Source organism: Gopherus flavomarginatus, chromosome 1, assembly GCF_025201925.1.
Source record: "Gopherus flavomarginatus isolate rGopFla2 chromosome 1, rGopFla2.mat.asm, whole genome shotgun sequence".
NCBI classification, from domain to species: Eukaryota; Metazoa; Chordata; order Testudines; family Testudinidae; genus Gopherus; species Gopherus flavomarginatus.
In genome coordinates, this window is record NC_066617.1 from 135550057 (window position 1) to 135574783 (window position 24727).

The 24727-nt window shown below is 44.6% G+C and overlaps 1 protein-coding gene across 6 annotated transcripts in view; it reads left to right on the forward strand.

Annotated features, from left to right (window-relative positions):
• Positions 1–24727, forward strand: part of ETV6 (ETS variant transcription factor 6) — a 182092-nt gene that overhangs the window by 72344 nt on the left and 85021 nt on the right. The window contains exon 1 of one of the 6 annotated variants that reach the window (XM_050966136.1): positions 3306–3370. The exons of the other annotated variants lie outside the window; for them this stretch is intronic. The gene's annotated coding sequence lies outside the window, so the exon portion shown is untranslated. Of the gene's footprint in view, positions 1–3305; positions 3371–24727 lie in introns of those variants that run through there. 6 annotated transcript variants of the gene reach the window in all.

Sequence of the window (24727 nt, forward strand, 5' to 3'; positions counted from 1 at the left end):
GTAGTTTATGGTGTTGCAGGTTAATAAATAGCCACTAATGGCTGGGCTTTCCAGAGTTGGAACGCCAGGGATAGTCACTTGGCACCACTTCTTTGCTTGTGAATCTTTTTAAAAAATTTAAGACGGGGCTAGCACTGACCTGACAGGTTGGTTACATTTGTTTAGTGCATATGCCTGACAGGGTTCAATCTCTGTACACTCACCTACTGAAAGCTAGGCCTGCCTCACATGTACAGCAGGGTCAAGCAGGTGTTCAACACTTAAATAGAATAGAAAATGGAAGCTCTGAATTAAGAATCGACCAGTTGTATTAAATGTGTCCATTCTGGTGAGCAGCTTGAACCCTAAGCAACAAACTCTTTCCTGCTTGAATTTGAAGCACTCTGGCTTTGTCCAGGAGGTTTTGCAGCAGTAGAAGGAGGGCCTGATGGAATCCTTCTTCCCTGAGGCTGTAGTAAATTGCTCCCAACCACTACTGCTGTTTTTGACTCAGAGGCAGCTAAGCCCTTGCCATATGGGGGTTTGGCCAGTGGATCCTTGTAGCTGCAGCTCCACTGGGCAGGTGTTATTTATTATTTGTGTTTCACAATAATGTGTGAGGCACTATGTACGTACCTAAGAAGACATGGACCTTTCTCCTAAGAGCAAACAATCCCCCTCAGCTGGCCCTATCCCAGCCCTGTAGCATATTGACGGTGTGGAACCGCTGTGCAGGCTGCTCAGTGGAATGGCACTAGTTCCACTGCCTGTTGGATGGGGTAGGGGCTGGGAGGGGAGGTAGAAGCAAGGAATGGGGGACACATTTTTAAACACAATTAGCTGATACAAAACTGTACCCAATTTGTCTTGATCTGCACTAACTGGTCAGTCGCAGTCATTGTGTGTGTTAACTCGGCTCTTTACTATAGTGATTAATTGTGATGACATTTTCTAGTGAAGATATGCCCTAAGTGCATAAATAGTTGGGAAGGAGATGCTGTGTGGTTCAGGAATGGTGCTGCATGTACTAGAGAAAGAGGTTTTTTTAAAAAAAACTTATTAATGAGTTCTCAGCACTTTTCTCTTTCAGCGCTTTGGAAGGATTTTATGTTTCCCTCAGGTGTCTTAAAGGCTTCTAGCTTGCAGTGCAGACCTCCCACTGGGGCTGTGACCTGGTCAGAAGCACTGACTCTTCTTATTTTAAACCCACCAGCAACAAAAATACATAGTATATTTTTGAAGGGAAATTTCCTTTTTGGGTTTTTGTGCCTCTGAAAGAATTTCCGATGTAGGCAGACAGTAATTCCCAGCTACATGCTTCCTGATAAGGAAGCAGTTTCAATAAATGCAGCTAAAAATAACTACCTTTTTTATTTTAAAATACTTCGAGAGCTTTGTTTACCCTTTCTTTCTGTTTGCTGAGAGAGGGGTTGACTTAGGATCAGAATTTCAGGTTTGTCACCTTTGGGGTCCATAGGTCTACAACTTCAGATTCTAATTGCATTGACTGAGTCTTTTATCTTTACAAGGCAGATAAATTGAGTGATGTGAAGTTTAGAAGGTGTGTGCGTCCATCTTTTGCACAAGATCTTAAAAACCAATGTTCAATCACTGTTGCCTGGGGGACATTGAAGACCTCAGGGCACTTTTCACACAAGTAGACATTTGTCCAGTGTTTTGAGGAAAACTCATCCCGCCTTTGCTGTGTGCTGGCTTAAGCTCCAGAGGTGGCTGAATTTTGGTGCACCTGTAGGTATGTAGTTTCTTAAAGTGCTTCATGGTCTTTCAGAATGAATGACACTATATAAATGTCCATTATTTTTATGTATTTTGGAGGTACCACATAGTGGCTCCATAGTTCTGGCTTAAATAGGCTTAAAATTGGGCGTTCATTCCTGTTTTGTTCAGGGCCACCCGGGGGGGAGGGGCAAGTGGGGCAATTTGCCCCAGTCCCTGCAGGGGCCCCGTGAGCCCTGGGCCGGCAGTGGTGCAGGTCTTCGGCAGCATTTCGGCGGCGGCGGGGGGCCCTTCAGTGCTGCTGAAGACTCAGAGCGACTGAAGGGCCCCCCCACTGCCGAAATGCTGACAAAGACCCGGACTGCCGCCGGGTGAGTAGAAGCACAGCAGCTCTTCCACTTTGTCCCAGGCCCCCTGAATCCTCTGGGCAGCCCTGGTTTTGTTCTAAAAGTTGGTTTCCGATTGGTGTGGAATTTTGCAGAGTTCATTTTTAGGCCTTCTGAATTTCTCGTCTAGTTTTTGTTTGGTTTCTCTTCATAATTTTTAATAGGAAGTCCCTGAACTTGGGCTCTGGGTGAAATTTGTCCACAGCAGTACTACTTTTATTGTTGACCAATATATCTTATCAAACATTGTCTGTCTATACAAAACTTGATAGAGGGGGATCCTGAAGGGCTCTGATGCAATAGGTAACTTTAAAAAAAAATCTATTTTAAAGTTGGATTTACGGTCACTTTTACATATTGTTCATGTTATGACTGAAAATGTCTGGACTGTGCACACAAACTTTATTTTTTTATGGGGGTTGGGCCCACATGAAACCATCTCCCTCAGGAGCTACACTTCACTGTCAGATTTTATCCTACACTAGAGAAAAGTTCACGTTGTGCTGCTGACACCAGAGAGCTCATGTGCGGCTGTTGATGGATAAAATATAATCTGTCAGCAGCTGCACTTCTACAGCCCTCCCACCTCCCCTTTAAGCATTAAAAAACCTAGGAAATTAATACACAAAAAACTGTCCTGTGAAGCAGTTAAAGCTGCTATACATAACATACCAGACACAAACCAACAGAAATGAAATGAAAAGTTAAGCCACTTTAACAGCACATACCTTCCACTTACTCCACCCGCGAATAATTTACCATATGCACTACTACTCTACATCTCAGACCATGCAGTGCAACCTTAACTCTGCCCAAGTGGGCATACCAACCTTACATCACTCCCTTATACTGCCCTTCTGCTCACAACCCTGTACCAAAATACTTTCTTCCAACACAACCAGCTACTACATCAAACATCCACAAATGCTAGCGTTGTTGGGAAAATAATCTGGTCAAGGGGTACTTGCAGGAAGGGAATTAAAGGGGAGCACAGTTAAGGAATGGAAGGGGTCAGACCTATGGGATCATCCTGCTCATCCCACTAGTAAGGCAGGGTTGTTCTCTACAGCCACATACCAGTTCACCAGACTAAGACCTCACCTGCACTGGTCAGCACCATTCTAATTTCTCCTTTCCCTGCAGCCCGCAGATAGCGATGGAGGGGAGGGGTAGTGAGGGGTGTTGGCCAAGTATCAGTGGCAAAATCCTGAAGCATATCTTGGAGTGCTTTGTCCAGTCTAGTTCTTCATAGACCGGACTAAAGAAAGGTGAGTGACTCTTTCCTTTCACTTGTTTATTTCAGGAGGTAAGCCATAAGTATTGGCTTTGATGGATTCAGCATTGACTGGGTGCTTTTGTACCCCTTTTGCAATACACAGTACACTCCCTGCATTAAATAGTAGTGGCAAAGCCATTGGTAAGACTTCCTAGGCTCTGTGACTGAGGGTTAAATGAGCAGTTCCAACAGGTTCATCCAGCAGCGACTAGATCAAATAATTTCCCTTCTCCTCCCCCTCAGCTACTTCACAGGATAATATGACTTGTGGCCAACTCCTACCCAAAAAGGCATTCAGCTGCTGTCAGAGCCCCTCCTTTTGGCCTGTTGGTCCTGCTCTGGGCTGGCCCGGAGCCCAACATATTGCACAAGGGTGCAGCTGCTGGTAGCTCCCTCCTTGACCTCAGCCTTCTTTATTCACTGAAATGCCATCCAAGGGCTGAGCACTTGTCCCTTTAGACAAGTTCCTCATGTAACCTGTTGAGAATATAGTCTATTTAAAAAACAAAATACCTGAAGCTTTTTACCTTCTGGCTCCTGTGCTTTGGGGCTGCACAGAGTAGGCTGATCTGCATCTATAGGCCATACCATGCCTCCTCAACTGGCCCATGGAACATGCACAATTAATACGGTATTAATTAATTATGGGGAGAAGCTGCTGCTGGCACGAGAACCAAGGCTTCCAGTTCATAAAGTGAATGCTTTGATGCTGAGCTTTAAAGAATATTTCCATCAGCTCAAGCCAGCAGAAAGATCCTGTGATATTTAAACCCTCCCTCCTTTCAGACTCCAGAGTTCAGAGTCCTGCTACCCTGGGAACAAAAAAAAAGGGGGGGGGAGGGGAAGAAGGGGTGTTTTGCAAAAACACAGTGGAGGATGTTAGCTGGTGCTGAGAACATTTATGCTGGACTGCGAATGGGAGTAGGGGTTGGTGCTGCAGCCGTAGTGTAGTGGAAATAGATACCTGCTGAATGAAAATAGAGGGTGAAATCCTGGCCCATTGAAATCAGTGGGAGTTTTGCCATTCAGTGAGGCCAGGATGTTACCCAGAATTCTTCACTTCCCTGCATAGCTGCTGCTTTAGACAATGACTGTGGGAAGAAAGGTCCTGTGGGTCTTGTGCAATATTCAGAAGAATTTCTCTCTTCCATATTGCAGAAGGAAGTAGCCCTGGTTCAGGCAGGTCCACAAACCAATTACTCGTTTCAGTTCTGCCACTTAGTGTGGACTAAAGGATTTCCTGATGTGGAAATCTCCCTGGATGTATGAAGGTTCCTCCTTCCTGCTCTCTCTTTCATTCTGATTTCTTCCAAACAATCTGTCTCCATCAGTGTTTAACCCCTCACTGGCTTTCACTTCCTCAATGGGCCTTGGGGGAAGGCAGCTTGTCAAAAACCACCCTCTGTGTGCAGATACTTCTTGTTCCCCTATTTTTGTGCGTCACGCTTCTGACTTTGTATCCAACTTCCTTGGAAACTTCCTGAGTGACCGTATTGCCTCTGGGCCATTAGGTGCATTATTCTGGGTAGTCACTACTGTGTTGTTGTAAGTCTAATTAATCATTGGGGCATCTTGATCTTTTTTATGGGTGTATTTTTTTTACTACTGTTTAAAGCTAAACAAATAACTATTGATACTCAGAGATAATATGTATCATCATTACTGAACCTATAAGACCCAATTCACTATTGCCCTGCACCTTGTGGTGGTGTTTGCATCATTACAAAGTAAGCATAAAACACTACTGGATCGGCATGGTCACATTTTATACCCACTTTGCACTGACAACACTCATAGCAGAAATGGCTAATAGGGACATGTTGCAGTAGAAGTTAGAGGCCCCAGTCAGGTTGGAGCCCATTTTGCTGATGCTGTGCAAGCATAGTAAAGAACAATTTCTGCCTGGCAGAGTTTAAACACAATGGTCCCTGATCCTGCAAACCCTTATACCCATGCTTAACTTTAAGCCCATGAGTAATTGCATACAAATCGGTGGGACTGATCATCTGTGTAAGTGTTTGCAGAATTGGAGCTTACATTAAGACAAGATGCAACAAGCTAGTATGAAAAATAAGCAGAGGAGCTGGAGAAAGACAATTAAGGGAACACCTATAGGAAGGTATGGTTAGGTAGACTGGATATGTTCACAATTGACACGCCTAAGTAAATGAGACATTAATGATGTCAGTAGTCCCTGCTGTCCTCATGCCTTCCTGTTAGCAGCACAGGCATTAGTGCTGGACAAATCACAAAAAGTTTTCAGTCTGGTTTAGTTCTGCTGAACACCCAAAAGAAATAATAATAATACTACCTAGCTCTTTTCATCAGTAGATCTCAAAGTCCTTCACAATCTTTTAATATATTCCCTGTGAGGTAGGGAAGTGTTAGCATTGCTATCCGAGACACAGAGGGGCTATGTGACTCTCTCAAGGACGCACAGGAAGTCTGTGGTAAAGCAAGGAATTGAACCCAGGTCTCCCAAATCCTAGGCTAGACTGAACTAGGTGGTTGCCTTCCCAGACCTATTGGATATGCAAAATGAGGGTAGAAATCTCTTGTTTACAAGTCTTCTCATGAGAGTTCTGATAGCATCCAGTTGGGCCTGGGTTACTACACGAACACAGACTCTCACACAGCCTGTTGATACTTTGGGACAGAATTTGGAGATGCAGCAGAAGTGCACAAAAATTAAAGTTTTTGAAAATTCAAAGTTTGGGTTTGAGTTTTTGAAGAAGTTTCTAATTTTATCTGAACTGAGTCACCCATCCATCACTATGTATACATATGTAGGGATATCTCTACACAACAAAGAAAAACCCACTGCACCAAGTATCAGAGCCTGGGTCAATAGACTCAGGCTTGCAGGGCCAGACTGTGGTGCTAAAAGTAGCTGTGTAGACATTCCCATTTGGGTTGGAGCCCAGGTTCCAAGACCCGCTCCACTTGCCAGGTTTCAGAGCTGGGCCCTAGCCAGAGCAGTAATGTTTACACTGCTATTTTTAGCTCTGCAGCCCAAGCCCCATGAACCAAGTCAATTGACCTGGGCTCTGAGACTTGGTGTGGCAGGCTTGTCTTTGCAGTGCAGACACACCGTAGGTGTTCAAACCCCTCAGCGATAAGCCTGGTATAAATGCCTACAAAGACAGGTGTTATGCTTGCATGCACTATTTATTACACTTCTTTCTCCTCAGCTCTAATTAGCACCTACTGCATGATATAACCATTTATCTTGTACATATTTGACAGATTACTGCACTTGCTCAGAAACACTGTTCTTTCAAAAAACATGGTGGATACTGCATGGACATATCCCACGTTAACTCTCCCAGAAAGATTCAGAGTGCCATCATAGCTAAAATTACTATTATTATTATTTTGCATATGTAAAATATGCACTGGGGAATGAAAAGTTACTGTGTTTGTGAAATAGTGTTTAGATTTCAGCCAGTATTTCATCAGAGATCGTCTTCAAATTGGGCATTATAGTGTATGCTGTACAGTGGAGGCTCTAGGCTGAAACTGTAGGTGACGCACTGCAATTTGCCGTCACTGCACTTTGTGTGTGCTCATTAGTTGAGGATGCATTAGAAAGTGCCTGATATTTTCTGGGCCTTTTACTGAAGGCCCTCTGTTGCTTTGAAGCCTTTTAATGTAAGGCCTGATTTACACACCATTTCTGTACTACTTTAAATACAACATCTTACAAACTGACATACTTAAATTGGTATAACCTTGTAGTGTGGACACAGTATACCAGTATAAAGGTCCTTGTTGTATTATCCCAGAATAATTGCGTCCACTGTAGGGGGTTGTACTGTTGTAACTCTATTGTTTCCTAAATCACTATAGCTAAAGTGGCACAAAACCTGTGGTTAGACCAGCCCTAATGTGCACATGTGCATTATCCTAAATCACTATAGCTAAAGTGGCACAAAACCTGTGGTTAGACCAGCCCTAATGTGCACATGTGCATTATCCTATCTGGGGCACGGGAACAGCTAGCTGTACTTTGTGGATTTTGTCATCTGGAGAAGCAGGATCCATGTCTTCCTTTGTGTCTATACAGCACCTAGCATATCCTTACTATTTGAAATAATAACCCCCTGTTTAATTAACAGCTCTGGATCCAGATGCCACCTAGCATTGGGATAAAAGTAACTCTCTTATACTTTAATGTTATTGTCTTGTTTGTGTGGTGGCAGAGGCCCATATTCTCTGATGGCAGAGCACTCACTGATACAGTAGTGGGGACCACTACACAGGAAAATCTCATATCCAGAAGGAAAGCTGGGGGTGGTCCATCAGAAAGATAAATAAATACTCAGTGTGGGAAACTCCTTGAAATATTCACATGGTTTTACGTTACATAGTGAACCTCCCCTGGCTTCAGGTTTAACCCACATTAATCAAAGGATTCTGTTGGTCAAAAGTTAGCTGAAGTGCTCAAACCTTTCGAGCAAACCTGGGCTGATTTTATGCTTTTGCACCAAAGTTGTCAGAAATAGACAGTTTTGACACACAGACCACGTGAAACACAATGGTTTTGAGCGAGATTTTTTTGAGATATCGAGTTCATTCAAACCCAGTCCTCGGTGTGACACTTGGCAGTGCAAATGGAGCATGTCCAAATTGATACCAAAGAAAAAGCAATATGGCCAAATTTCATGCTGCCTTAACCCTGGGGTCCTACAGAGAGCTAGAGAACTTACAGGACTTAGTGAATATTCCAGTAGTCACTATTGTATACACTAGTGGTCTCATCTGCACTGTCATTTCTATTTTGCTGGGAACCCAGTGACTACAGCAGGGGTTGGCAAACTATGGCACATGTGCCGAAGGTGGCACGTGAGCTGATTTTCAGTGGCACTCACACTGCCCGGATCCTGGCCACCAGTCCGGGGGCTCTGCATTTTAATTTAATTTTAAATGAAGCTTCTTAAACATTTTAAAAAACTGATTTACTTTATATACAACAATAGTTTAGTTATAAATTATAGACTTACAGAAAGAGCCCTTCTAAAAACATTAAAATGTGTTACTGGCACACAAAACCTTAAATTAGAATGAATAAATTAAGACTCGACACCCCACTTCTGAAAGGTTGTCGACCCCTGGACTACACTGTGGGTCTCCAATTGTCCCTTGGGTGCTAGGGCAGTAGTATGAGTTCCCCCAGGCTCCCACCTTGCCTGACATGAGCTATATTTTAACTATGACAGGTGACTACGGTGTTTGTGCTGGGGAACCTGCTTACAGTAGCTGTCCAGTGTAGACATCATGTGAGCCTATATATTTTGTGTTTGTGTGTGTCTGTGTGAGAGAGAACCTGAAAGGCTGTTTTAGGTGGTAATTAACTCGAAAACTAGAGATCATGGATAAAAGGGAAGGACGGCATTTGCCTTCCAGCAGTTCTGACAAAAATATAAATCAATTGAAGAGGCAACAGGGCAGGTTATTCGGAGAAGGAAGGAACTGGAGAGAATGCAGCCAGCCAGCTGCTGGAATTTGGGGTTCAAAAAGCAGATCTCTGGGGCAAACTGACGTAAGCCTTAGAAAAGGAAGATGAGGTAAGGAGTCTCAGAGTTAATATGCACAGGCCTCCAGTGGATCATAAGTTCCCCTTATATCTTTCTTTGTTCCTTGGTATCTAATCTTTTCCCCTCAGTGTCATGGAATATGAAATAGTGTAATTAAATTGGTTCCTATTACCCAGCCATTATTGGCAATCTAAGTGGGGAAGAGATCCAGTTTAATCCTAGTGCCCTGTATATAGCCCTATCTCCTCCATCCAATACGTAATTTCAAGTTCAGCTCCACTTCCCATATTACTCAAACCCCAGCCTGCAGGCATTTCAGTTTCCTTGTCTCAGTCATTTTTTCAATTTCTGTTAACTGTTACTTGTGATTTGCAATGGGAAATTAAAAACTTACTGGAAGCTTCTGATCCATGATCCCTTTACTAAGGTGCTTCATGAAATACAGCATGTTATTATTCACTTGAGCTTGGTCGCTCTTGGCTCTCGGCCAATTAGTGATTCACAAGATCTCTGTGAGAATCATTTTTATAAGCCTGGCTCCTCCACCTCCCTACTTTACTTAAAAATCCTTGCTGTGAAAGTTTATTTTAAATAAAACCACCACAGATCAAGAGCAATTGGTAGTTATAAGGAACAGTAAACTGTTTCCAAAGTCCCATCAAATGAAGTCTAAGATTAGATGAAGAATTTGTCTCTGATTTCCAAGTAGGGAATTGGGGGGGGGCTTGGGGGGGCTGCAGTTCGCTCCCTCATCCCCTGTCACTTCTCAGCAATCCCAACTGTGTGTGTGTCCTGTGTCTCTCTCTCCTTTAGAACAGACTCAGAAACTAATCTCCTCTGAATACTCCTGGGTGTCTGATGTGTGCGCAGTGGGCACGAGGGGGAGTGGGAGTAAACCCAAATGCAGTGGACTCTCTACACGCTCATGTGAAAGCAGAGCTCTTGATCCTAGAATGCCGGCTGCAGCAACAATCCAGGGGTGTTTTCAGCGCTTGCATGCCAAAGTCTCTTCAAATGTCTCTGCTCAAAGGCATGAGCTGGGCTCACTTCTGAGGGAAATTTCCTTTTTGGGGAAGTTGCTGCAAAGGAATTTCCTGTGTGGGCAGACAGAGCTTCCTGACTTGAAGGCTTCTTGGAAGGGAAACCGTTTCATAATGAAATGACAAATTAAAGACATACCAGCCTGGTTCACTTCAAAACAGCTATTGAGAGAGCTCAGGCAGTGCACCATTATACTCCTGCGCAGAATGAAAATAAATTGCATCCTGACAGGATTCTCTATCCTGGAGAATATCCTTCCCTCCTGCCCCCTCTCCCCACTGGTCTCACTTTCTGCCACCCCCGTTATTAGCTGCCATCTCAGCTATCTTTTACAGCCCCCTCCAAACAGCAGGTAAGTGGGTGTATGGCTTAAGCTGCTATGTTGAATATCTGCTGCTGCACCCCTTCCCCACAAAGCATGCAGCATATGTCACTTTAAGGCCCATGGGGCAGTTTAAGCCATTTCAGGGCCCCTTCTGAAAGCATTTGATTGGTGTCTCAACTGCAAGGCTCAAAAATCCTGACTGCAGCCAGCACAAAACTCTTGTGCCATGGCAGCTGCGTGGGGGGGTGGAGGTGGGGTGGGTGGGGAATCGGTCCCATGGAATGTTGACAGGCATGTTTATGTGATCATGAAGATAGTTATGGGAATTGCAGGTATATATATATCATGTTAAATAAGAGGGAGTACACCCCAACCATGACACAATGAGGAGGGGAAGCATCCTAATTCCCCAGAGGGCCCAGGTTAGCAGCATGGAGTTTTCAGTAAGCACAAAGCAACATGTGTTCCTGCCCCATATTGCACAAAAGTGTGAGCCGTAAGCACCACACTGGCACTGATGGTTCTCCATGACCTGCAGGACCACTGTGGCTGCAAGTTTGCTGGACTGTCTGAACTGAGTCAGAGTCCTATTCCATGAAGACTACCAGAAACCATCCTCCCTGCTCTTTCTCTTACATGCACACGTACATACACCCACACAGAGTGACTGGAGACATGCCTTTCAGTTGGGGGGAAATATTTAGAGGCATTTTGCTTCACCTTTCTGTGCCTCAGTTTCCCATCTGTAGAATGGGGATGATAATAGTACCTATTTTTGTAAAGTGCTTTGCAGGCTACAGATGACAAGCTCTACAAAAGTACTTGGTAATGTTATATCCTTTGGCCAGCCTTCCCGTCTTTCTTTCCAGCCTCCCCCTTTGATCGATAATTAGAGTTACTCTAACATTCTGTGGCAGCCCCACAAAGTGTGCATACCGTATTTGGCCAGGTTGTCAAGCATGGTATTTAGTGCTTTTACTCTGTGGAAGACTCCTTGCCCTTTTCCATTGCTATGAGATTCTGCTGGAGTTTCTAACATCCAAATCACTGGTGCAACATTGCCAACTCTCACAGTTCTGTTGCAGATCTTGTGCTGCTTTTATTTTTCCTTAAAGCCCCAGTTCCTTCATGTTCATTTTAGTCCTCATGGTTGCAGAAAAAAACTTAAAAACCTGATGCGGAGAGGCTCAGAAATCAAAATGCAAATAAAAAGGACCCCAAATGTATAATTTAAAAACTCCTCAAGATTTTTAAACCAATCTTATAATTTGTTGGGGGCCTGATTTGTGTTTTTTCCAGCACTTGAGATTGGCAGTTCGGCAGGTGATAGTTTAGGGTCAGGACTTTGATATCAGTTTGTGGAGAGAGATGTTTCAGCAACAACAGTGCATATTTGTTTATCTCAGCAATGTGAGGGGTGAAGAAGAAAGTACTATAACTAGCACATTGCTTAGTGTGATTAGCATAACGATTTATCATGCATAAAGCAACACCATGGAGGCACATCTGATAGTAAGGCATTATCAGAAATGGTTCGCAGCAGAGAGAGAATATTACTGTTCCTCAAAGCAGAGTAGGGCCCATGGTGGGAAATGCCAGCCTTACAGCAAAAGCACAGGTGGTTAGTAGGAAAAACAGACATTTGCAACCGTGCAAATCTTATTCATTCCATGCTTTTAAGTATCACTAGCTCAGTGAGAAAAGAAAAACAAAAGGTGCACAACAGAAAAGTCCTCACTAGAGCTTGGGCTTGCATTCAAATACCCTTTGTCCTGCTTGTATTGATGACAATTCTGTGTAGTGGTCCACAGGGCAAAATTGGGTATAGCTCTACCTGGTGCCACAGATGTGCCAGTTTAGGAAGAAGGTGGCTGGGCCCAAGAGATCATGGAGCACTCAACAATGAGGGGTATTACAGAAGTGCCCGTTTGTTTCGTTTTTTCTTTTTAATCCATATTGTAGGTCCTGTTGCATTTTGGATGCTCTGATGTCATATGTGGAAGTAGGGCTCTCCAAAATGGCACCCATACCATAAGTGTGGGTCTGTGCTATTTAAAAAGGCTTAGAGACTAAATTAATAGTATTCTCTGAAAGTGGTCCCTCTAGACAGGGTTGAAGCATACTGGTGGGGCCTTTCGTGGAAGCTTGCACTGCTGCTACCCATGCTGTACTTGCTTATTATTATTATACTTTGCAGCACCCAAATGTGTGCTTGATGCTTCACGATGCAAATACAAAGAGTGAATAAACAGAGGGCTTATGCCTTTTCTTCTGTCACCACCTTTTTATAGCATTAAATTCATTATTAAAATCAACACACAAACGATTATTTTGTTCAACTAATCTCCACGTCAAGAAATTTCATCCAGATTCCTTTAGCGTCAGTCCCTTTGTTTGGGGGAATTTGTTTTTTTATTCTTAAACTTGACACAGGCTCAAACAGCTCTCTGATTTATCACCCCTCTTTTTTCCCTTGTTAAAATCCCTTAATCTCCTCTTCTTCCCCCCCCCCCCAAAAAAAAAAAAGGAATACAGACCTGGTTTCTCTAAGATTTTTGAATAAGAACTAAACAGAATTACTTTTAATCCACTCAGACCTCAAAACCAGGTAATATCCAGAAGTAGCAGCAGCCACCATCACGGGAGGAAAGCTGACACAATTGTTAAGCTGTATGTAGAACAGCACAGTTCCACTAAGCCTTTCCTAACAAAGGTTTACATTGCTAATCAGGTGCCACTCCAGGCTCACTGTTCAGTTTAACCATAGCAATTTCCAGCAAAATGCAAGAGGAGAGACTTAATTTGTGCTGCCTCCCTGCCCCCGTTGCCTTAAGGATACAGACTGGTAGTTCTTGGCATGAAATCAAAGCAGTGCTGGAAGGAAATGAGGTAGAAAAAGGACATTAAAATCACAGCCACAGGTCTGGCCTGACAGTCTATTAGTTTTGTTCCTACTTCCCTGAAGAAAATCCAGTTATGAGTCCTAGTGGTCTCTCTCATGAGCGGTGCGTGGACTGCTGGGTCAGGGAGCCAGCCCAAGCTGGGGCCACGGCACAGGGGAACTGGGAAAAGCGGGTCAGAGTGGGAAGCAGGAGGAGTCTGGAGGCAGAGCATGGGCGGGGCCATGCCTGGCTGTTTGGGAAGACACAGCCTTCCCCAGCCTATGATACCCGTTTGCCCACGGTCTCTCTTGCTTCTTGGGTTGGCAGGAGCTGGGACTTTTATACCCCACTTATGGCAGTAGTGTTTCAGTTGCTCACTCCTGACCCCTCTGATTAAGGAGTAGCAGCAATGGATTCTGCAAAGGCTTTTAGCAGTCCTTCTTATCAAAAAGATAGTAGCTCTGGGAGGAAAAACAGGAGATTTCAGGAGGGATGAGGAACAATGCACCAGCCACCCACATCTCCCAGTCATATCTGTGGTTTTAAAGCCTTAGCTCCAAATTCTGCCCTACACTGCATATGATGCAACCCCATTTGAAAGGAGGACAGAATTTGGTGGTGGGAAGGACCCATTAGGCCATCTGACCCCATCCTGTGCCAGTGCATGCTCCAGTGCTTTGTCCCATTTGATGGAGTTTCTATGACTCCTTGGGAGACTACTATACATAGATCCCACCCCAGGAGGAAGGTTTGCCTGATTCAGTCTTAATTTTCCCTTGCTCAGTTCAATCTCACTCCAAACAATCTCTGCCTTCTTGGTGTTAACACATATCAAATATTTGCAGGCATCTTCTTTCACCCCTTCCCCCCCACACCCCAATATACTGGTGGTATACATTTTCCTGCAGTGCAGAAGCCATGTTTTTGAGAGCAGATTCAGAATTAAAACAGTCCAGGATGTGTGTGCTTGTGGAGGGATGAGGGCTTGTCTTTTGGGGAGGGAGAAGGACATTCTCAAGTAGCCATTATTAGGATTGTTCTACAGCCCTGACTTCCGACTGGGCTGAGAGCAACTGGTATTTTATCTAGTTGAATATGACCCTCATCATTTGAAATGCTTCCTGTTTCACCTCGCTGGGAACTTACAATCACAGATACATTGCCATAGGAACGTGAACAGGAAAGACATAGAAGTAAATACTCTCTGTGTTTGACTTTCTTTTTATATCTATATGCTTGCACTAGAGGAGTTTATTCAATTAAAAAATAAAAACTTTCTGGGTGACTTCCGGAAGAACCCAGCTTTGAGTTTGGCTGATCTCTTGGGGATCAAGAGTGCAAAAATACTATGCCTGAATCAGTGCAGGTTTGCATGGTGCCAGAGCTATTGCAGTAACAACATTTCAACATGGTGCCAGTGACCGCTGTATGCAAGCAGGTCCAGAGCCTGAACGTGAAAAACATGGACATGTGTTTCCTTTCTTGCACAACCCGCATCATGGGATTTCAAGTTCTCAGCCTAGCTATAGATATAAAATGCTTATTCCCATGTATGCTGCTGGAAGTAACAAGTACATCCAGGGAATATGAATGAATTTGAATGAATGTTCCATTAAGGATGCAGGTGCAGAGAAAGGTTGAATAAAGGTGGCACTCATGCCACACATAATTACCAATGACTAAAGCCTAGGCGACACAGTAAATTAATGCCCTAGTCTTTTTTTCTGTGACAACCTGGATGCAAATGTAGATTAGGGCACCAATTAAATGAGTTGGGTAGCTGTCTTCCTTGTGCTGTCTCTAGAAGAAACATTTGTCCTCCCAGAGCTTCTACATGATTTGGGACCAGGAGAAGACTAATACAGTAATGTACAGGGTTCTGCGGGGCAGGACTGAAGATTATTGCCAAAGCTGAGTAGGGATCCAGAACTGGAATTGCACCTACTGCACCCATATCATCATGGTTTTCCTTGTTCCTTCTAAGTACAGCAAAGATTCAGCTCTGCTTACTTAGGAGGTCTGACAAGATGATAGTCCCAGGCGGCAATACCTAGAGTTGTCTGTTTTAATTGCTTTTCATGAGGTCCTCCAGATATTTCCAGAGGAACTGGGTGGGGATGGTCTCTTTTTCTGTACTCTGACATTGGCAGCCTGTTCCTGAGCTGGCCTGTTAAAGGTACAGAATGATACTTTGTTTCGGAGGGAAATTTCCTTTCTGAGGAAGTTAGTCATACCCAACAAATAAATAAAAAGTTCTTGTTTAAATCCAGTGTGGGTAGAGGGAGTGTCTTGATTGCACATTTCCTGGGAAAAGGCAGCTGTTGACATATCACTGACTAATGAAAAATTGCCTGCTAAAGGCACCTCCTTTCCATAAACTCATTCCAAGAGGCAGGAGTTCCTTAAAGGTACAGACCATGGATATTTCCTAGTTTTATTTTCAAACCTTTCTGAACAGGATTATTTGTATTAATGGATATATCTACATTGCAAAGAAAAACCTGCAGCACCAAGTCTTAGGGTACGTCTACACTACCAGCCGAATTGGTGGGCAACGATCAATCCAGCAGGGATCGATTTATCGTATCTAGTCTAGACATGATAAATCGATCCCCAAGCACTCTCCCGTTGACTCCTGTAGTCCAGCACTGCAAGAGGTGCAGGCAGAGTCAATGGGGGAGCAGCAGCAGTCGATTCACCGTGGTGAAGAAACCATGGTAAGTCGATCTAAGTGTGTAGACTTCAGCTGAAGTTGCATAACTTAGATCGATCCCCCCACTCCCACCCTCAGTGTAGACCAGGCCTTAGAGCCCAGGTCTATTGACCTTGGACTACAGGGCTAAAAATAGCAGTGTAGATGTTCCCGCTTGGCTAGCCCCTGGGTTCTGAGACCCTCCCCCCTCGCTGGCTTTCAGAGTCTGGGCTCCATCTCGAAAAGGAACATCTACACAGCAATATTTAGTCCCGCAGCCTGAGCCCTAATCAATTGACCCAGGCTCTGAGACTCATTGCCACAAATTTTTCTTTGCAGTGTAGACATACCCAGCCAGATTTCCCGTAAAAACCAGGATGATCCTTGACTATTGAGGAAGGCAACACTAAGAAATTCGACCGTTTCTGATCTTGGATTAAACCTGTAACTTTATGTCTAGATTGGAAATCCTTGGTAGTTCAAAGTGATACCTACCTACTACTGCAACATTTCCTAGCATGCATTAATGCAGTGTCCAGAAACATCTGGGAATGGGTTGACTGAGGCACTTTTAAATGCTACCTTGACTTTTATGTCTAAGAGAAGGGATTATGTATAACATTTAGTTCAACCTGAAATGACCTCAGTGCCTTACTGGAAGTTAACTAAAAAACACACCCCCACACCTTCTACTTCTACAGAAACCAGTCTTATTTTTTAATCTTAGAATCATCATCATGCAATTTTTTTTTACCCCAACAATATCAACAGAACACAATTATGCAAACAAGGAAGTTTCCATGGGCTGAATTGCACAATCCAGAGAGAGAATCTGAGCTGTTAAACAAATCACAAGAGCTGAACCCTTAGCTGCATTGTGTGGAAGGACTGTGTACTTGGTGCAGTTGTAGGAGTGGATGGAAGAAATATACCTTTCCTCCTCCCCACTCACTGACTGTGCATCCAAGTGGGCCTGAATAGAGTCTGCACCCCCGGAGTAGTGGGTGTGCATTCTCAAGCCATCTGAGGTTGTTCTGTGGAGTAGTGCACAAGGCCTACCGCAGAACCAGAGGAGTAGAATGAAGGATAGATACTCATGCTGCTGGATTAAGTGCTAACCCTGCACAATGAGTCTGAAGCACTGATAAAAGGACTCCATACTTTTCTAATTGGTCTGTCTACACTTACAGCTGACTCCGTATGTAACAGTAATTCCAGCTTCATCTCATGGCCTTCCATTTTTGTTGCAGCTCAGACACTTATCCTTTCCTGATCACCATCTCCCATCCTGTGTTTAGCTACAGGCCCAGACCTCCATTATCCCAGAGAGCTCTATAGTCTCACCTGCAAACTTGCAGCCCATCCACTAATTGGAACCCCTTCTCCTCCCCAGTAATGGTATGAGCCACAGTCTTGCAGTATCTTGCATGTTAACCTCTACGTACATTCACTTAGCTCATTGATGTGGGCTGAAGGCCCCATTCATCCTTTCAGTATTATATCTTTAATTATTGCAAAGCAGTCACATCCTATGCTGTGAAAAGGCCAGTAATTAAGACAAATAAATAACTTCTACCTACGCATGAATAACACAGGACAATTAATGTTTTGTGTATATCTGCAAGGCTGCTTCACCCACATCTAGGGCAAGGTTTCTGCAAAGTTGTTTGAGTCACGCCTAGGTCGGTAAAAGCCAAGTTTTACTGTGTTACCTTTTGCCTTCACATACTGCAAACACCTGTACTGTGCAAATTGCATGCATTTGGCGGTGGGGGGAATGTGAGACCCAGGAAATGAGAGGCAGCTGAAGAGGGAAAAGAGTTATGTGTGGAATTAGAGAACTAGCTGATAGATGTTTTCTGTGGAACTGGAGAAGGTCGAGGAACCCACAAATTGTCCCCAGCCTGGTCTGTGGTAAAGGGAGAGATGGGATCATTCCCCAGAGAGGAAGAGTTATTTCCAAAGATCATCAGCATGAAGTGGCCTGTACTCAGCATCATGCAATGCTGGAACATGAGCAGCAAACATCAGTTATAACTTCTGCAGGAGAAGGAAGAGTTTTTCTGAAGTTTCAGGAAATGAGTGCAAATGAGTCCATTTACCCATGAATTTTTATCTGCTGATAATCAACTGATCAGAATTATTAGCAAAGTGAGCAGTTATGGTTTCTTTATCTGACTCTGAGTGTTTAAGTGTGAGTCTCCGGGTTGTGGGAGTTTTCTCTAGACTTACACTGTTGTGCCTTGTTTAACAATCTAGCCTGGTCTAGAGCAGTGTTTCTCAACCTTTTGGATACCAGGGACTGGCTTGCTGCCTTCCTAAGCTGTGTCAGGGAGATCTCAGGGAGTCGCACTGGTCCACAGACCGATTGTTGAGAAACACTGATCCAGAGGTTGTAGAGCAATGGCCAGGGCTCCTGGGTTTGGTAACTGGCTATGCCACTTTCACTAGTGTGTGTGACTTACCTTCCTTATCTATAAAAAGGGGGAATGGCATTTCCTTGCTCCATAGGGTTGTTGTGAGGGTAAATATATTAATGGTTGTAGCATACTTCAAAATCCTCTGAGGAAAAGTTCCACTAAAGTAGACCACTAAATCCAAAGTATTAACCTCAATTCTATCTAGGGAGGAAAAGAGAGCAGGGAATATGGGTCAAATAGCATCAACAGCCAAAAGTCTTGTTTTCTACAAGTGGCCAGCCCTTAGTGTGAAACTCGTGGAGCTGAAACCACCAGACGTGCAGCTGGACATGTAGGTAAACAAAGCTCTTACGGATGTACTGATAACTCAGTGAAGCACGAGTGGACAAAAATTAAGATCCCTTCTCCCCCTTTGCTTTTCTCTTTTGCTGGAATCAGGGTTTTGATTTTCATTTTCATGTTCTTGTAGCTACATTATGGTTGCGTGTTTAATTCTTTTCAACACCCCTGCTGCTGAATAGTCATTAGAAGCTGTTTAAACTGACAGGGTGATGGCTGCTTTTTGGAAATGTTTGGACTCAATTACTGTAAATTTAAGACTTTTTTTTGGGGTAATGTTGGTGGCAATGACGAGAAGGAGAGGGTGCTGGGAACTTGAGAGGGAGATACTCTGACTCTGTTTCCTGTGTGGGATTTTGCTGTAGGTTTCTGTTCAAACACTTGAAAATAATTCCAGATTGCACATTTTCCAGAGCATTTTTTAAAAATTAAATGCAATAATTTTTAATTCATCCTAAAAAACATTGACTGTCTATATCTGATATAAAACACGATGCCTGAGTCTGATTTCACACTGGTATAAATTGGGAGTAAACTGGGAGTAAATCATTGGAAATGAACCAGTATAAAATTAGTGTAAGTGTAAGGGGACTGTTCCCCCTTACTAACATTAAGTGGGAGTGTTTGGTTGCTAGCTACCAGCACTAAAAAGGGAGGAGTCGATGGGAAATCAGGAGCCTGAGACTGACAGTCTCCAGGATCAATGTGGAGAGGCCAATGCTCCAGATCAGCCTGATTGAAAGGGCGGGCAGGCTAATCAAGGAGTCAGGAGGCCAGGGCGGTTCCGTCCTCCATGTGAGCTGGAATTGTCTGAGTCAGGTGGAGTGGGGCCGAGCTAAAGAGAGAGGAGGGGCCCAAACTAAGCTGCTGGGAGCAGAGCTGCAGTCCAAAAAGCCAGAGCACAGCCCAGAGAGAGCAGACCTGCCCTGGGAGGGGAGCTGCAGCAACCAGAGACAGAGGGGCCAAACAAGCAGCCCAGGAAGCAGGTGAGAGCTGAGAGAGAGTCACAGATGCAGCCTGCAGAGCAGACCTGCCCTGGGAGCAGAGCTGTAGCAATTGGAGCCAGAGAGGCCAGAGTAGCAGCCCAGGGAGCTGAAGGCAGAGCAGCAGCAGTAGCCGTGCTGAGGCAGTGTGGAGCTGGGGCTGGAGCAGGCCGGAGCTGGGTGCGGCGAGCAGCTGGGGAGAGCGAGGGGGACCCTGGGCAGTGGGCCCAGCACAGGGAGACGCCTCAGCCAAGAGGCTCTGCAGGCCAGACTTGGAGGGGGATCATAACCCTGACAGAGTGAGGGTGACACTGGGGAGAAGGGTCCTGCCACCCAGAGCCTGAGAGTGTGTGGCCACCGCCAGAGCAAGTGTCCAACCCGCAGTGTCCCTGCAGCACAGCCAGGGCCTGAAAAGGAGGCCTGGGACCTACAAGAAACAGACTGTGAACTGCCCTGACATTCCAGAGACACTGTTTGTAATGTTCTCTGCCACAGAGCAGGGTGATGTGTTTTCCTTTAACCTTTCCCATTTTTCCTTATTCTTTTTTAAAATTATTTGTTAATTAAATAACTTGTATTTGCTTTAAATTGTATGATGTGATCAGTGGGTCAGGGAGGTGCGCAGTGCAAAGAGAGTACCCCGAAGTGGGGACACCCTAGCCCCTGTCTTGGGTGACCACAGCAGCGTTGGGGGTTGAGCCTCCCAGGAATCCTGGGCCCAGCTTTGTTGGGGTTACGAGGACTCTGCCAGACAGGAGAGTGGAAGGGGAGTCCTCAAGGGCAGGGAGGCCTCCGGGTAAAGGAAGTGGGAGCGAGGACTCAGATCCTTTCGCCAGCCCACTTCACCAGGGTAGTGCAGAAGCCAGGAAAGTTCCCCACAATAGCAGGACCATTCCCCCGCTTACATAAGGGAATGGAGGATTAGATCCATATATTTTAGTCCACTATTTGTACATTATGCATATTACCATCTGTTTTCTTTTACAAGTCCTGGCATCTATTATATTTAATTATTTCCTCTCATGGCTTTAAATTGAGACCAGTTTCAAAACCTGGGAGGCTTCTTTTAATTGCTTTCCCCTGTGTCAAGGTGTGGCTATTAAATGAAGGCTGCTTCTCTTGAAAACTATTGGAGATTTTTTCACCTCTAGGTTGCTAGTTTCAACCAAGCCTGGGCTAGTGGTGACTGAAAGTTTTTCCCACTTGATGGCTGTTTGGTGGTCTAAGGAGGAGGAATTTGGAGGACTCTTAGTACATGAGTGTCCATGTTACATACAATGATAGCAGATCACAATAAGTGGAAGACAGTTAATGTCTTTCATGCTTCAGTGTTCCCAAGAGCTTCAGGGGAGTTATTCCAGAACAGCTACTCCTGATTAACTGTTCCATTGAGTCCAGACGTTGCTAGTGTTGGTGCAGTAGAGGGGTTTTAGAAGATCCTGTTCTTCATCACATCCCAAGTATACTGTAAGTGTGGAATTTCTTTACAGAATAAATAAGGAAAATAGATGGAAAAATACCCATTGCATTGGAGGAATTGTTCCAAAGAGTTGATCCATGTCCTTCAATGGTAATTTTCTAATGCAGCCATTGTCTATGACAGTAATGAACTTTGGCTGAATGAGCCACAGTTGCACAAGCTGAAGTGGCCTCTTGACAGCTTGACTCATCACATTTTTTCATGAGATTTAAACCAGTTTTAGAGACTGGAATCCTTATAACTTAGTCCTGTGAATCAGTTCCCTCCTTTTGTGTTTTTGTTCTTCCATTAGCGTAGGCTCTTTTCTCTGAGTACCTCACCCTAGCAGTTTCCCCAAACCCCACATAAATGGTCTAGCAGATAGAATACAAACTTCATGTAAATGTCATTTTTCATCCCACTCATGTGCATGAACCTTGTTGGGACAGGTTGGCTCAAGGGTTTGTTAATGGGATTTGTTTGGAGTCCAGCTCATGCTAGCAGTAACCGTAAGTAGTTAATATCGGATGATGCTTTGATGGTTTCTCTTAAGTGAACTGACTGTCTCAGTCCAGTATTTTGTTAATAGGTGTCCACATTGCAAAGCCCACCTTCACCATTATCATTAATTGACATCCCAGCAGAAAGATGGAATGGCCATGGAGAATGAAATAGCTTCTTATCCCTAGAAGTGGCTCCTCCAGATTGGAGGTGAAGCTCATTGCCAGGACAGGGCTGGGTAAAGTGGCTCTGCTGTTGCCCATGCTGTGCCTTTTCGAGGCATAGGCCAATCATTGCGTTCTCCAGGTCTGTCATTCTATGCCTTCCCGCAGCTCTAATTTTTTTACCAATATGAAAATGTAAAGAGAAATGATGGATAAAACTATGCTGCAGGGATAGGGCTGGGGAAGAAGACAGAAAGCTGAGAAGAACCCAGCTCTCCGCATAACCAATTAAATTGTTACACACACACACACAGTGTTCCACCTCCCCACATCCTACCCTCCATGAAGACTTTAATTGTTGGTAAAATGATTATAAGAAAACTTTTACAGTGAGTCCAACCATCATCTATCATATAATTCTCTCCAGCAGAGCAAAAGTCTCTTCAACGAGTAACCTTTACAAGAATAACCCTCTCCAATGAATAAATTGTTTGGTGTACCTAAGGCAGTTTGTCTGACATTATTTTCACAGGATTAAGGACCTTACAACATGTTAATTGTCTGTACCTGGCATACCAATGATATTAACACATTGCTACTGCTCTGAGTTGCCGACAAAATAGCAGTTGTGATCATTTGCTAACTCAGTCTTTGGATTGACTGATCATAATAGCTAGGGCCCTGCCGAATTCACAGCCAGGAAAAACACATCACAGACCATGAGATCTGGTCTCCCCCCTTGAAATCTGGTCTTTTGTGTACTTTTACCCTATATTATACAGATTTCATGGGGGAGAGTCGAGCATTTCTCAAACTGGGGGTCCTGACCCAAAAGAGGGCCTGGGAGGGGGGGTCACGGTATTGCCACTCTTATTTTGCTCTGCCTTCAGAGCTGAGTGACTGGAGAGTGGTGGCTGTTGGCCGGGCGCCCAGCTCTGAAGGCAGCGCCCCACAAGGAGCAGTGCTTAAGAAAGGTTGACAATACCATACCATGCCACTCTTACTTCTGTGTTGCTGCCTTCGCAGTTGGGTCAGGACCCCACAGTTACAACACCATGAAATTTCAGATTTAAATATCCAAAATCATGAAATTTACAATTTTTAAAATCCTATGACTGTGAAATTGACCAAAATGGACGGAATTTGGTAGGGCGCTAGTAAGAGCATTGTATTGCTATGATGACTTTCCTGTAAAGAGCCCAAAACTCTGAACACACATCAGTATTTTATAAAAAAAAAAAAACCAAACAACCCTACCTCCCAACAACTGTTAAGTAGGTAGTGCTAGTATTACTGCTACCCATTTTGTAGAGGGGGAAACTGAGGCATGGAGTGGTTAAGTGACTTATCTAAGCTCACACAGCAAGTCACTGACAGTGCTGGACCCAGGAAAACCCAAGAGTCTTTATAACAAGTTGTGAGAATACCCGCTACAATCTTGTAGGACAGAACCCTATTCCAACACACATCCCAAGAAATTGGCAGATAGACTATGGGTATGTCTACACTACGGGATTATTCTGATTTTACATAAACCAGTTTTGTAAAACAGATTATATAAAGTCAAGTGCACGTGGCCACACTAAGCACATTAATTCAATGGTGTGCGTCCATGGTCCGAGGCAAGCGTCGATTTCTGTAGCGTTGCACTGTGGGTAGCTATCCCGTAGCTATCCCATAGTTCCCGCAGTCTCCCCGCCCATTGGAATTCTGGGTTGACAGCCCAGTGCCTGATGGGGCAGAAATCATTGTCGCGGGTGGTTCTGGATACAGCCTCACCCCTCCTTTCGTGAAAGCAGCAGACAACCATTTTGCACCTTTTTTTCCTGGGTGAACTGTGCAAACTCCATAGCACAGCAAGCATAGACCCTGCTCAGATCAATACTGCAATTGTGGACTTTGTAAACACCTCGCGCATTCTCGTGCAGTCTATGCTGAACCAGGACCTGCAAAGGCAGGCGAGGAGGAGGTGGCGGCTACGGCAGCATGGCGACGAGAGTGATGAGGACATGGACACAGAATTATCTCAAACCGTGGGGCCCTGCGCTTTGGAGATCCTACTGGTAATGGGGCAGGTTCTAGCCATTGAACGCCGATTTTGGGCCTGGGAAACAAGCACAGACTGGTGGGACCGAATAGTTTTGCAGGTGTGGGACGATTCCCAGTGGCTGCGAAACTGTCGCATGCGTAAGGGCACTTTCATGGAACTTTGTGACTTGCTTTCCCCTGCCCTGAAACGCCATAATACCAAGATGAGAGCAGCCCTCACAGTGGAGAAGCGAGTGGCAATAGCCCTCTGGAAGCTTGCAACACCAGACAGCTACCGGTCAGTCGGGAATCAATTTGGAGTGGGAAAATCTACTGTAGGGGCTGCTGTAATGCAAGTAGCCAAAGCAATCATTAAGCTGCTACTACGAAAGGTTGTGACTCTGGGAAACGTGCAGGTCATAGTGGATGGCTTTGCTGCAATGGGATTCCCTAACTGTAGGGGGGCGATAGATGGAACCCATATCCCTATCTTGGCACCGGAGCACCAGGGCACCCAGTACATAAACAGCAAGGGGTACTTTTCAATGGTGCTGCAAGCACTGGTGGATCACAAGGGACATTTCACCAACATCCACGTGGGATGGCCAGGAAGAGTTCATGACACTCGCATCTTCAGAAGCACTGCTCTGTTTAAACTGCTTCAGCAAGGGAATTACTTCCCAGACCAGAAAATAACAGTTGGGGATGTTGAAATGCCTATAGTTATCCTGGGTGACCCAGCCTACCCCTTGATGCCATGGCTAATGAAGCCATACACAGGCAGCCTGAACAGTGGTCAGGAGCTGTTCAACTATAGGCTGAGCAAGTGCAGGATGGTGGTAGAATGTGCATTTGGCCGTTTTAAGGCGCGCTGGCACGCATTACTGACTCGCTCAAACCTCAGCCAAACCAATGTCCCCTTTGTTATTGCTGCTTGCTGTGTGCTCCACAATCTCTGTGAGAGTAAGGGGGAGACCT